Source organism: Ailuropoda melanoleuca, chromosome 3, assembly GCF_002007445.2.
Source record: "Ailuropoda melanoleuca isolate Jingjing chromosome 3, ASM200744v2, whole genome shotgun sequence".
Classification (NCBI taxonomy): domain Eukaryota; kingdom Metazoa; phylum Chordata; class Mammalia; order Carnivora; family Ursidae; genus Ailuropoda; species Ailuropoda melanoleuca.
The window spans coordinates 90,464,941-90,478,333 of NC_048220.1; the positions used below are offsets into that span (position 1 = coordinate 90,464,941).

Genomic DNA, 13,393 nt, shown 5'->3' on the forward strand with positions numbered 1-13,393 from the left:
GATCGAGCCCCACATCAGGCTCCTCTGCTATGAGCCTGCTTCTTCCTCTCCCACTCCCCCTGCTTGTGTTCCCTCTCTCACTGGCTGTCTCTATCTCTGTTGAATAAATAAATAAAATCTTAAAAAAATAAATAAATAAATAAAAAATAAAAATCGTTTAAAAAAAAAAAGAAGTTTCGTCAGCATGAATGCAACCTATTTTGATAAGGCTTTCTCCTTGCTCCTCGGTTCCCTATAAAGAAAGAAGCATGCTCCTTCCAATATGAGCTTATATTACCATTATATATATATCCTTCCAGAGTTGGGAGAGCAGCCATCTTGACGCTCTATTGCATCATTTTACACTCGGGCTTTTGTTAGGGAACATCTACAAGCACGGGCCTTCATCGTTCTTCCATCAATTCAGCCCCAGCAACGCCTCATGCTTACTTGGACAGAGAGAGACATCCAGAGACGCTCAGCATTTATTCTTGCTGCCTCCAGTTTCCTAGGGTCTCACAAAGCCACAATCTCACCCAGAGGAACACCCTGGTTCTGATTCTGAATTTGATCCAAGGGCCAATTACAAACCTATTTCTCTGCACTTTGAAAGCTCCATCTCCCAACTTGTCAATTGGGTAAGAAAGGATTTACCTCATAAGGTTGTCAGTGGAGAGCTAATGAGACCCCAGAAGGTAAAACTCTTTTAATCATAAACATTCTAGCATTTTCTATGTGCTGGGCCCTTTAATACACCATTTGAATGAGTCAATATTAGACATGCATGTCAGAAACAAATACAGGGGCGCCTGGGTGGCACAGCGGTTAAGCATCTGCCTTCGGCTCAGGGCATGATCCCGGCGTTATGGGATCGAGCCCCACATCAGGCTCCTCTGCTATGAGCCTGCTTCTTCCTCTCCCACTTCCCCTGCTTGTGTCCCCTCTCTCGCTGGCTTTCTCTATCTCTGTCAAATAAATAAATTAAAAAAAAAAAACAAATACAAAAATATAGGACACAGGGTGAACAAATGAACCAATCAATAAATGAAGGAATGGAGGGAAGGAAAGGAGGGAGGGCCTAGGAAGGCCAGTGGGGCCCTGAGTCAAGCTCAGAAATTTTGGGGTTTTCTATGGGCACTGGTGAACCATGAGAAGTTTCCGAGAAGAAGAGCAATTTACTCTGGAAAGCCCTATGGAAGAAAGTTCCAACAGCACTTGCAACGTGAATTGCTGGAAAATTATCTTGCGAGTCTGGCTACCCTGGTAGCCGGGGACTGTTAAAATAGCCAATGCCAAAAATGACACCTTAACTCAGATGGTCGCCGTGGGGACCACAAAGGACAAAGGATTGGCAGAGGAGTGGGACAGACTTTAAAAGACCTCAACTACAGAAAAATCTTGACAGCTGTCCCCTCAAAAATGCAGATTTACAAGGAAAAACAATCCCAGATGTGTGTTTTTGTTCCAGGTCTCAAGTGTGAAATAAGGCCGTCATGTCAGTGTCCCGAACCACTAACTTCTATCCTCACATTCACCTCATTACCTTTAAACAATACAAAACAGAAAGGAATCACTGCTATACCCTCATGGTCACTGGAGCATTACTTGCAAGAGCCGAAAGGTGGAAGCAACCCCAGTGTCCATCCACAGATAAAGAGAGAAACAGCAGGGGGTGTGTCCTTACAATGGAATATTATTCTGCCTTTAATAAGGACATTCCAACTTGAGCTACAACATGAATGAACCTGGAGGACATGAGCCAGTCGCAGAAAGACAAATGCTGTGTGATTCCACTTACGTGAAATACCTAAAGTAGTCAAATTCATAGAAAGTTGAATGCTGGCTGCCAGGGGCTGAGGGAGAGGTCAACGAGGAGTTAGAGTCGAACGGGGACAGAGTTTTGGTTTTGCAAGATGGAAAGAGTTCTGGAGATGGATGGCGGGGATGGGCACACAGCAGTGTGAATGTGCTTAATGCCATAGAACTGGACACTTAAAAATGGTTAAGACTGCACATTTTGTTACGTGGATTTTACCAGAATTTTTTTAAAAGTCTGGAAAGGAAGCAAGCAAGCAAGCAAGCAATCGTTGCTGGATTGTCAGAAAATGGGACAGCATGAAAACAATGCAGGTCTTTGCCAACCAGGCACACCCCATCTGAGAACCTCCTTCTACCTCTTCCAGGCAACTTTTCATTATTGCTTCAAAATTCCCCTAACCCCTTCCCCCTGCCCACCGGATGCCGACTCAGCCCCTTTTAGTATCTGAATGGCAGGCATCAGCCTTAGGGTGGACACGGCCACCTTATCCTGTGTCTTGGGACAGCTGGAGTTCCCGGTGACCAACACTGACCATGCCCATCACTCCAAGACCCCAGCCCTCTCCAACCTCAGGAACTGTAGCCCCATGTCCTGGCTGGCATTTCACATCAGAGTGGCAGATTCCAGAAAATGCTCTGCGGCAAGAAGGGGTTCCCCTTGTGGGAACCACGTGTAAGGGCTCCTGTCACCGAGCCCCAGGGCCTGCCTTCTGAGAGGCACAGGAAGGACAGCAGCGCTCACGACGCTGAGCACAGAACGAGGCCGCCGAGTTCCGCTTGTTTCTGCCCCCTTCTGTCCGCATCACTGACTCAGAGATCGGACCCAGAATGAGGAAATGCCCCATCAATCCTTCCCCTTGCAGAAAGCCGGAAAGCCAGCTCCACTGGATCCAGTTCCTTACGTATTTTGAACGCAGCTATTAGGTGTATGAATTACTACGTCTTTTTGAGGAACTGGTCCATTATGACAAGAGCGCTGTCTCTGTATCTGGTAATACTCCTGTTTTTGGTATACTTTGTGATTTTTCATTACAGCCGTTCCAGTTTTCTTTTGATTAGTATTTTCCCACCCTTTCTCATCCTTTAAGCCTAGCTGTATGTTTATATTTAAAGAGAATCTCTCAGAGGCGGCTTAGACACTTGAGCCTTGCTTTTTCTCCCCTCAACCTGACAGTATCTACCTTTTAACTAGAGTGCTTAATCCATGTACTTTTAATAAATTATTAATATAGCTGGATTCAAGTCTACGAACTTGCCAGCTGTTTTCTATTTGTCTCGTCTGTTTCTTTTTTCCTAAAGAAATCATCTACAATACACTATTATGTTTGCTTTAAACAGTTATCTTTTAAAGAAATGAAGAAAAATGTTAAAGTATTTTATGTTTCCAGGGCTCTTAATTTCTCATGGAGATCCAAGCGCCCATCTGATATCATTTTCTTTCAGCCTGAAGAATTTCTTTTGACATTTCTTTTTGTGTAAGTCTGCTGGTGAGAATTTCTCTCAGCTTTTATCTGGAAATAGCTTGATTTGACCCTCATCCTTAAAGGATTTTTTTGTTGGATACAGCATTGTAGACTGACAATCCCCCAGCCCCCTGCCTTGGCATCTTATAGATACAATTCAATTATTTGGGGGGTTTGTTTCTGATAAGACAACAATAGTAAGGGCTCATTGTTCTCCTATACATTGTGCGTATTTATTCACTGCCTGATTTTAAGGGTCTTCTCTTTTCAATTTAGTTTTCAAGAATTTGATTATGATGTGTCTAGGTGGGATTTTTCACATGATTCTCCTGTGTGGGGTTTGTTGAACTTCTTGGATCTGTGGGTTGATATTTTTCATCAACTATGGAACTTTTCAGTCATTACATCTTCCAATATATTTTCTTCCTTGATCTCTGTCTCACTCTCTCTCCTTCCAAGAATCCAAATACACATTTGTTAGACTGCTGAATGTCCCACAGATCGCTGAGGTTCTGGCCTTTTCTCCCCCAGCTGTCCCTCTCTCTGGGCCTAGTCTGGATAGTTTCTAGCCCTGACTTCACATTCAGTCTCCTGTTTGCCTACAACATCCAATCTACCATTAAATCCATCTAGCGGACTTTTCACTTCCGATACTATAGTTTTCATCCAGAATTTTTATTTGGTTCCATTTCTCTACTGGTTTATTTTCCTTTGAATCCTTAAACATACATATAATACTTACTTTAAGGTCATTTTTCTGCTAATTCCATCATCCCTGCCATCTCTGAGTCTTTCCTCCTATGTCTAAAACTACCTTTTCTAGTCTATGCTGGACATGGTGAATCCAGAGTTGCTGAAAATCTGGATTTTGTGTTCTCTCTTTAAAAACATTCTATTGTGGGGCTCCTGGATGGTTCAGTCGTTGAAGCATCTCCCTTCGGGTCAGGTTGTGATCTCAGGGTCCTGGGATCGAGCCCCATGTGGGGCTCCCTGTTCACCAGGGAGCCTGCTTCTCCCTCTCCTCCCCGTTTGTGCTCTCTCTCGCTCTCTCTCTCTCAAATAAATAAATAAAATCTCAAAAAAAAAAAAAAAAGTTTTGTGCTGATGGGCAGATAATTGGCAGACCGGCTTTATTCCCTTGAGGCATTTTAAGCTGTGCTGAGCCACGAGGTGAGCATAATGATGGCAGTAACAGGCTAAGAGTGCTGGAGCAGAGATGCGGAAGGAACCTGGGGCCCCTGCGACCATGTGGAGCTGCCACTCCCATCCTGAATGGCCTGTCTAGTGATTTTTTTTAATGTGATAAAGAAGTAAAGTTAAGGGGCGCCTGGGTGGCACAGCGGTTAAGCGGCTGCCTTCGGCTCGGGGCGTGATCCCGGCGTTACGGGATCGAGCCCCACATCAGGCTCGTCTGCTATGAGCCTGCTTCCTCCTCTCCCACTCCCCCTGCTTGTGTTCCCTCTCTCGCTGGCTGCCTCTGTCTCTGTCAAATAAATAAAATCTTAAAAAAAAAAAAAAAAAAAGAAAAAAAAAAAGAAGTAAAGTTAAATCTTGAAGTTAAGCTATTGTTATTTATATATTCTTACTTGTGCTGCCAGCAGCTAAACACTCTGTCTGTTGAAAGGACTAAATATCTACTAAGTAGAGCAAGTGCAAAGTGTTGAGGACAAAGTTATTAACAAGTCTGATGCAGTTCCTGACCTGTCAGCTTATCGGCTAGAGCAGGGGATGGCACAGGATGGCCTGCAGGCCAAACTCAGGCATTGCCTGTTTCTGTAAATGAAGTTTTCAGTGGGATACCGCCATGACTATTTGTTTACATATTATCTATGACTGACTTTGTGCTATAACTCTGAGTGGTGAAGACAGGTGGTATAGTCCACAAAAGCCTCAAATATTTACTATCTAGTTCTCTATAGAAAGAGGTTATTGACTCTTGTTTAGGGTAGACGTTCTCAAACTTCTGGTCTTAGGACCCCTTCAGTATCTTAAAACTTGAAAACACTAAACAGGTTTTGTTCATGTGTATTTCATTTATCAATATTTACCATATTAGAAATCAAAACAGAGGAAATTTGAATACACTTCTTAATTTCTTTGAAAATAACAATAGTAATCCCATCGCATGTTAAACATTTTTATAATTAAATATGATTTTATATTTATAAATTTAAATTCATAAATTTAATATAAATTTTAAAACATTTCAATGTATAAATTTATAACTTTAATGTTTTTATACTTAAATATTTTCTAAGTCCCCTCCAAAAAAATTAGTGAGAAGAGTCGCAGTACTTTATATTTTTGCAGAACTCTTTTTTTTTTTTAAAGATTTTATTTATTTATTCGACAGAGATAGAGACAGCCATCGAGAGAGGGAACACAAGCAGGGGGAGTAGGAGAGGAAGAAGCAGGCTCATAGCGGAAGAGCCTGATGTGGGGCTCCATCCCATAACGCCGGGATCACGCCCTGAGCCGAAGGCAGACGCTTAACCGCTGTGCCACCCAGGCGCCCCTGCAGAACTCTTTAATGTACGGCTTAACAGAAAGAAGACAGCTGAGTCCTAAGAGATGTATTTGCATCAACCTGTTGCAAAACCACATGTCATGCAGCCTCTAGAAACTCCCCTGTCCTCTCATGATAGACACAACATAAAAAAGGCAAATAACTTCCTACTATTATTATGAAGTTCTGACTTTGCAGACCCCTGAAAGAATCTCTAGGACCTCCAGGGACCACACTTTGAGAATGGCCGTCTAGAAAAGTCCTAGGCTGACATTAAACAGAAAACACAGGAGGTCTAATTAGCTAATTATCATCGAACAACTGACTTAAAGGAAAAGCATACTGCTCTACGAGGGAATGTAAACACTGAACCTGGCCCCATTTGGGAATGATTTCTCGAGGAAACAATGTTTCAAGCTGTGCTTGGAAAAGACGGTTACCGAGTGAAGGCAGGAGAGGAGAAGCTCTCCCTTTCTTCAGCACGTTTGCTCCTCTTGTCTGGCCGAGGAAATTGGGTTAGGCTTTGGGGAAGGATGACTTTGCCATGACATCTTCCCCTGAGGGGACCAAGTCAGAGATGCGCTCTGGGAAGCAAAGGGAAAGTTGTAACCCCAGGGTCCTCCTGACATGACGGGAATTTACCTCGGCAGCAAGCAGACCCTGATCTCCCGGGGACGAGGCTCATTCTGTACAGATGGGCACTGTACGGAGGCCCAGGTGCCGGGACGCAGGGGCACAGGCAACGTGGGCCTGAGGACAGTTACCCAGGCCCTTAGGACGCAGTCCTATGGTCATACAGGCAGCAACACAATCTCTTAGCTGTCTTCCTTTAAGGCATTAGGAGCCATTCCTCATCCGCAGGGTTATTGGCTGTAAAAGTTACTGGGTGAGGGACCACAGCAGCTCCCTTTCCACTGCATGGCCAGACCTAGTCCCATTTCCCTTCCAGTTACCAGCTCTGTAAACGTTCACTCTCGAAACCAGATTCTGCCAGGGTTCAGGACGGATACTGGAGGCTGCCATGGTTCTCCCTCCCCCTGACATGCCCACCCGTGGAGTGTGAAAACCCACCAGATTCTAGCTACCATCTCACCTCAAACGTCCCCACTTGAAAAAGAGTAGGCAGAGAAGGAAACTAGATGGAAGGCAGCGGATTCGACTCTGTTCACTGAGGGTAATGATGCCCAGCAGCTAGCCCACACGCAGCAAGTATTCTACGGGACTTAACTGTACTCGTTTCCTAAGTCCTCCCAGTAGCCCTGTGGGATCTGTTTATGTATTATCCCATTTTACAGATGAGAAACTGAAGCACAGAGAGGTCTTGCAGCAGGCCCAGGTAACCAAGTCAGTAAGGAGTGGAGTCAGCATTAAACCCAGGCGGTTTGGTTTCTAGGGTTCAGCTCCTTGAACATATATTTTACTGCCTCTCTATATTGGAAAGGACATGAGGAGTTAGTTTTTTTTTTTTTTTAAGGTTTTATTTATTTGAGAAAAAGAGAGAGAGAGCACAAGTAGGAGGAGGGGCAGAAGGAGAGGGAGAAGCGAGCTCCCTGCTGAGCAGGTACAGCAATGCTGGGCTCCATCCCAGCACCCCAGGATAATGACCTAAGCCAAAGGCAGACACTTAGCTGACTGAGCCACCCAGGTGCCCCAAGGAGTTAGATTTTTAAAAAGTATCTGTGTAGGGGCGCCTGGGTGGTGTAGTCATTAAGCGTCTGCCTTCGGCTCAGAGCGTGATCCCAGCGTTCTGGGATCGAGCCCCGCATCAGGCTCCTCCGCTGGGAGCCTGCTTCTTCCTCTCCCGCTCCCCTGCTGTGTTCCCTCTCTCGCTGGCTGTCCCTCTCTGTCAAATAAAGAAATAAATAAATCTTTAAAAAAAAAAAAGTATCTGTGTAGGTGCTCAACACTGCTTATCATCGGGGAAAAGAAAATCCAAACCACGAGTTACCATTTCACACGCATTCAGAGGGCTACCATATATAAACCCAGAAAGTAACAAGTGTGTTGGTGAAGGGGTGGGGAAATGGAAGGTCTGTGCACTGCTGCTGCGGGTGTAAAATGGTGCAGCCACTGTGGAAAAGAGTGCAATGACTCCTCAAAAAATTAGAAGTGGAATTGCCATATGATCCAGAAATTCCGCTTCTGGGAATAAAGCCAAAAGATTTAAAGGCGAGGATGGGAACAGATATTTGTACACCCCTGTTTGGAGCAGAATTATTCAGGACAATCTAATGGTGAAAGCGACCCCCATGTCTGTGAATGGTAAGTGGATAAATAAAACATGGCATGTACATACGATGGAATACTATTCAGCCTTAAAAACGGAAGGAAATTCTGCCACATGCAACAACATGGATGAACCTGGAGGGCGTTACGCTGAGTGAAACAAACCAGTCACAAGAAGACAAATATCGTGGGAGTCCATGCATGTGAGCAGTCAAACTGGTAGAAACAGCAAGTAGAATGGTGGCCGCCATGGGCTGGGGGAGACGCGAACGAGGAGCCGAGAGTTTGATGAGGACAGGGTTTCAGTTTTACAAGATGGAAAGAGTTCTAGAGATGGATGGTGGTGATGGTTGCACAGCAACGTGAAGGTGCTTAACACCGTGAACTGGACGCTCAATATGGTTCACATGGTAAATTTTATGTATATTTTACCCAATCAAAAATAGATGGTTTTTGTAAGGCTTTATTTATGGGGGGGAGGGGCAGAGGGAGAAGCAGACTTCCCGCTGAGCAGGGAGCCCGATGTGGGGCTTGATCCCAGGACTCCAGGATCACGACCTGAGCCGAAGGCAGACGCTCTACCGACTGAGCCACCCAGGCGCCCCAAAAATACATGTTTTAAAAAGTAAACTAATGTTTTAAAAAGTAGACTAAAAAGTAATACACCTCAGAATGTTTATTATTATAATTACAGTAGGAATTACCCTGAATAATTTTTAAGTGGGGGGTGGGGTGGGGGACCGAGGACATTTCTGAACTTCTGGAACTGAGAGGGCCCTTGCAAACAGATTAAGTGCTACGGCCTTTCCCTGGTTTGCATGCCAAGACAAAAGAGGTGATTAGCAGGCTTAAACTACTGGTTTCTAATCAGAAAGTTAGAAAAAAAAAAACAACCAAAACCTTTGTCAAAGAGAACAGGAACAAAGGGCCAGTAGGCCCAGGGGTTATACAATAAAAGCTGGATCATGCTGTGTAAAAAGGCCCCTCCATCTCCTCACCACTGTGTCCTCCTAACACCAGGATCTTCGTGACGTCAGAGGGCTATTGTACTGTATTGATAACACATCATTCAGTGTGGCCTGGCCCCTCACAAAGGCGGGCAGCGCCCCTGCATGCAAGCGGGACATTTAGGAGACAAATTCCAGGAGTCATTAGCCATTGCATCTCAACTGTTCCCATACACTTGCCTCTCCTTCCCACACAATCCTGCTTCTCTCTCTCTCTCTCTCTCTGTCCAGTGAGGAAGGATACTGGGAATACTGGAGAACAGGACTTTTTCTGAAAAGATCTCTGTGTTCACTTTTCCAAAGGGCTACAGACTCTAAGGGGCAGGGGCCAAAGAGGGAACTAGGAGAGGAGGCTGTGGCAGGGGGAGGGACCCGGGTGCGGTGCCCGGGAGCTGACAAGGGAGCATGTGCCCCATGGGTCATCACGACCCCAGCTCCCCCGCATCCCCTGGCCATGCTGCCCACCAACCGCTGGGCAACCCCTCCCGTCCTCTCCGCCCTGCAGAGCAGGGTCTGTGGGATCTGGCTGCCTGTGGACTCTAGGGAGGTGGCAGGAACTTCCTCCAGCGCCTGGATTCCAGTCGCTGCACCCTGGAGAGTGCGAGAGCTTAACTAATTCTCAAATCAGGACACATACACAAAACCCTCTGAGAAGCGCTGGAGAACTCAGTGAGTGTTAGCAATGTTACATCAATGCGAGCCAATGACCTCCAGGAGACAACGGGGCAGTGACCAGCACTGAGCCCTGGATGGAAACCCAACCCTCGTGCCAACTTGTTGTGTGACCCTGATAAATTCCCTGACCTCTCTGGGCCTCAGCTGCCTCATCTGGAAGGGGAGGACGAGTGAAACAGTAAATGCATGCAAAATTCCTCGGGACATGGCAGCTGTCACAGCCTCCAGGAAGTTTCCCCAGCATCTACCGAGATTTTTGAACTTTATTACTTTTGAATATAAAATCCTGACCGAATGATAGCACAGCACTGTCTTCCTCCTAGGAACAAATCAAGTGTAATTTCGGGAGATGAGAAGAGAAAGGGAGTACATTCAGAAATCCTATCCTTATGGAAAAAGCACAAAAGAAACTCAGTGATTTCTACAATCTTGTAATACCTGACTCCCCCATGACATTACAGCAAACACCGGAAGGATTCTGACACAGCCCACGTTAACTAGAACTGGACGATCCCCCTTTTATCACCTCAACTCAAGAAGCATTTGCTGAGGGCCTGCTGCACACTGAGCCCTCAGCGGCTCTGCCTGCCCTTACAACTTGGCCACTCCTTTCTCTTCAGAGAACCAAAGATCCTGACCTTACCCTGGATTGAGAGCAGACTGCCCTCACCCTGACCTCATGCATCAAGAGGTCAGTCTGTCTCCTGTGTCGAGGTCCCCTGCGGTCACAGCCGTGTGGGCTAACCCTAGAGTCCCCCCAGGTGCCTCCCCGCCCACCACACGCACAAGATAAGCCAGCAAGCTCAAGAGGAGGGACCCTGGACTCGCAAAGCGGGTTTCATGGTGCTCCAGGGAAGAATAAGGAACTGCAGCTTGTTTTTCAGAGAGAGGGGACGGGCAGCATTGTTAGACCACAGGCAGCTGGCTGGCTCTCTTGCTCACCGACACGATGAAGACAGCCTGTGGGATTTCTGTTGGGTCAACAGTTGCCGGTTTGGCAAACAGCAATACGGAGCCTTACGCAGAAAATCACGGTAGCAAACGCAGAAAGACTCTGGGGGAAAGGACTCGTGGGAGTTCCACAGTCCAACAGCTCTATTCTTTAATGCCTCCTAACAAGGGGGAGGCTTGCGCGTTCTAGAGGCCCTGCGTGTGGGGTCGGGCCGGGGCTGGCAAACTGTCCTTGAGTCTTTTCTACCACTCAGGAGTCTTCCCGAGCCGCAGACAGAGAGCTGGGCTTCCACGGGGATACCTTAGCCCCACACAGGTGGGCGGTGCCCCCGGCCTCTCAGAGCCCTGGGCTCTCTCTGGGTGCAACGCTTGCCCTCTGGCTCCAAAACCCGACACAGGACTTCAAACTGACCAAGAGAAGAGTCAGAAGGTGGCAGCTTCTCACCAGGAGGCATCTATTCATCACCCTTTATTCTGTGACTTTCCCACTGCCTCTCGGCTACCTTCGGGGGTATCCACTCTTTTGCTAGTACCGGTTACGTGCAAGACGTAGTGCTGGGCCTGGGAGATTGACAGGACACTACACCGCTCAGTGGGGAGCACAGACATGAAAAGATGATGGCTCCGTGGTGACGCATATGAGAACGGTGCACAGCGGGGCCTTTACCTGAGTTGGGACAAGGCAGGCTCCCGCAAGAGGAGGCCTTTAAGCTGGGTGTAGCAGTGCATGGAGGGAGTATCAGCAGGCAGGACTCATACTCAGTTCACACAAAGCAAGGAGAACATCTCCTGGGCAGGGAGGAGAGGGTGTCAAGTTTAAGGCGTATTAGAACTGTCTGGGTAGCGTATTTAAAATGCAAATTCCAATAAATAAAATAAAAATGCAGAATCCTGGAAGCCCCACTGAGATTCTGATTCAGTGTATTTCAGATGGGGGCCCAGGAATCTGTTTTATGAGCTCCTTGGGGGAGTCTAGGGCAGGAGGTCTATGGACCACACTCTGAGAAACCCTGCTGTGAAGGCATGGAAAAAAAAAAAAAAAGCCATTTGTGGCTTTGATGGAATATTGGTTTATTTTCCTGGAATGTTCCCAAAGGGACTTTGGACAGCTCACTAATGATTCGTTCTTCAGTCATTTTACACAGACAGGAATACCAACATCAAACAAACTGGAAGCGAACCCTGGGAGGGTGTGAGGAGCCCCACTCACATGGATGGCTGTCAGCTGTGTTTCATGGGATGACAGTGGGCATTATCTCTGGAACGTGTCGGGCCAAGGTCCACCCTTACGCCAAAAGCTGTCCACAGGTGAACCAGGCCCCAGCAAGCAGTGATGGGAAAGCCTTCTGGAATCTGGCCAACCTCATGCCAGGAAAGGCAAGGCAGTCTACAGATGTCTTACAGACTTTCTCTACAGCCTGTGGCTGGCTCCCTGGCCCTCCTGTCCTGGGTCCTCCACCAGGAGCCTGGTCTCTGCTACCCCAGTGCCACCCCACTCAGGCTCCTCCTGGCTTGGACCAGGTTGCATGTGGGGACTCAGGCTCCACCAGCCTAAGCCTTGGCCGTAGGCATTGTTTCTGCTGGTACCCTCATGTCTATATTTTTGCCCTACTCAGATCTACTTCCAGGGAGTTCACCACTTATATTGCTGGCTCAAGCCCCTGCCCGGGAAGCTTATGGGGGGAAGCCCACACCTCCCTGTCTTGCTCCTGCCACTGTTCTCTGAGGGCTGGAACCCTGCCTTTGGGATCTCTGCTAAGTGCCTGCTGGGCCACCTCCTCTTTATGTGTTAGGGCCATAGGCACTAGCCTCCCAAGGCTTCCCACCTTCCAACTGCCCCATGTCCCCAAGGGCCATGTTCTGCCACCCTGGGGACTTCCCACACAGCACGCATCTGCTCTGACCCGGCGGCTGAATATGCTACAGTCTCACGAACTGCCTTTTCCCAGCAGGTGTGATCCCCTTTGAACTGACCTTCACACCCCATCCAGCTTCACTCCCTTATTCCACGTGGAGCTCTGGGAACAGGCTGAGAAACTCTTTTCCCCTGACAGTGTTTATGACCGGTTGTAATAATCCACTGTTTATTGATACTACAACTATGTGGCGTGCCCAACATCATAGCTCAGTAAGAGGCGGTCAGCCACCAAACAACAACAAAAAATTAAAACAAACAGAAAAACCAGGGCTATGCAATAATAAGTCCTATTGAATGGTCTGGCCAGAGCTCCTCAAACATCAACATGCTTAAGGACCACCGGGATCTTGTTAAAATGCAGTTTCTGCGGCTTGCGTCGGCGGCACGTATACTAAAATTGGAACAATACAGAGATTAGCATGGCCCCTGTGCAAGGAGGGCACACACATTCGTGAAGCATTCCATATTAAAAACAAAAAAATAAAAACGGTTTCTGATTCAGTGGGCCTGGGGTGGAGTCTGAGATTGTGCATTTCTAACAAGCTCCCGGGCAATGCTGATGGGCTGGGCCACAGCCCACACTTCCAGCAGCAAGAGGGGAAGGGATCCCACTAATGAGTGGGAGTCTGCCACAGGGGGTGAGGCCAGGAGTGGGGCTCAGAATCGAGCATGTGCTCAGATCCAGGAACCACCAAGTCCCACTCATTGCCACAGAATCAGAACAATTTACTTAGAAGTTCTGAGAAAGAATGACCTGGGGATGGCCCGATGCCCATGGACTCTCCCGAGCGGGTGGCTGCTGTGCTTGGCACCACATGATTCTTGACCCTTGTCATGGTTTCCTGTACCA

At 47.2% G+C, this 13,393-nt stretch overlaps 1 protein-coding gene and 1 non-coding gene across 7 annotated transcripts in view; one reads left to right on the plus strand and one right to left on the minus strand.

Moving 5' to 3' along the window:
* Nucleotides 1-13,393, minus strand: part of WWC1 (WW and C2 domain containing 1) — a 147,317-nt gene that overhangs the window by 116,619 nt on the left and 17,305 nt on the right. The window lies entirely within an intron of this gene.
* On the plus strand, nucleotides 12,910-13,014 carry LOC117801630. Its single transcript, XR_004624391.1, has one exon. It is a non-coding gene; the product is annotated as a U6 spliceosomal RNA (small nuclear RNA).